The 1,065-nt window shown below is 39.6% G+C and overlaps 1 protein-coding gene across 1 annotated transcript in view; it reads left to right on the forward strand.

The window, feature by feature from the left end:
- The window catches only part of syt11b (synaptotagmin XIb), a 12,575-nt gene extending 12,105 nt beyond the window's left edge, over nucleotides 1-470 (forward strand). The window contains exon 4 of the mRNA XM_076986834.1: nucleotides 1-470. This exon is cut by the window's left edge and continues 1,905 nt beyond it. The gene's annotated coding sequence lies outside the window, so the exon portion shown is untranslated.
- Nucleotides 471-1,065: the final 595 nt, after the last annotated feature.

Genomic DNA, 1,065 nt, shown 5'->3' on the forward strand with positions numbered 1-1,065 from the left:
TGCTTTCATTTTATAGGGTAAGTGTATTTGGATCTAATAGATTTGTATCTAATGGATTTGGATCTAATGGATTTGGCGTCAGCCTGCTAGGTCACCGAACCGAGAAGGGCTTGTCATAGGACTCAAGAGCTCTAGTTAAACCTCATCTGAAAAGCAGCAACCCCTCTGCAGAATTCTCAGTAGCTTTCTTTACTGTACAAAACACTTTTAAAAAATCTTATTACCAGTATTACAGAATTAGGTGGAAAGATTCAAATTATGTTATCTGAAGGTGGGTCAGGATTCTACGAGGAAATGAACTGGAGGGACCCTTTGTTTGCAAATACTAGAAAAAAGGATGTAAGATTAACTTGTGAATAATTGACATACATTGCCAACTGCTCAGAGACATTTGCTGAATAACACACTAACCTGTACGTTGGTGTTCTTACACACACTGAATGTTCGAATTAAATGTGATACAAAAGTGATGTGTTTCCTGTCGGCTCCTGCACCGTCTCGGTCTCAGTTCCAGCTCAATCTCTGACCCATTTCTCAATCTCTGACCCATTTCTCTCTCTGTATTTAACAGCTCGTGTATTTTGTCACAGTAAAGCTTTTGCCTGCGTTGCTCCCAGTGATTGTTTAACAATGGGATCAATATTTGGGGAAACCCCCATTAGCTGGTTTTCCAATGAAATGAAACATTTCCCAGTGGTTCACTGATAACTAGGCTAAGACATCATGTGAGATGTATGTGGATTTTTTTTGCAACATTAATAAACCTGAACACCACAAGGGCCATGCAGGTTTACTCTATAGGAGGTGTGGGGTAAGATGATCTGTTTACTTAAATCGACCTACAGCCACAGGAGTGTGAGACAGGAATGAACTTGCTGTATACAACACAAGTCCAGGATGTGTGTGCCATAGACACATCAGCAGTGTACAAACTCAGAGGGCTGAGAAAATATCTAAACAAGCGTTCTTGGGACTCAACTAGCTCATACAGCTGAGGCATTAATTTGAACCATCAGAGAAAAGTTACTATTGTACTAACCAGATTTTAAAGTGTAATTTCAAATA

This window comes from Brachyhypopomus gauderio, unplaced genomic scaffold (genome assembly GCF_052324685.1).
Source record: "Brachyhypopomus gauderio isolate BG-103 unplaced genomic scaffold, BGAUD_0.2 sc49, whole genome shotgun sequence".
NCBI classification, from domain to species: Eukaryota; Metazoa; Chordata; class Actinopteri; order Gymnotiformes; family Hypopomidae; genus Brachyhypopomus; species Brachyhypopomus gauderio.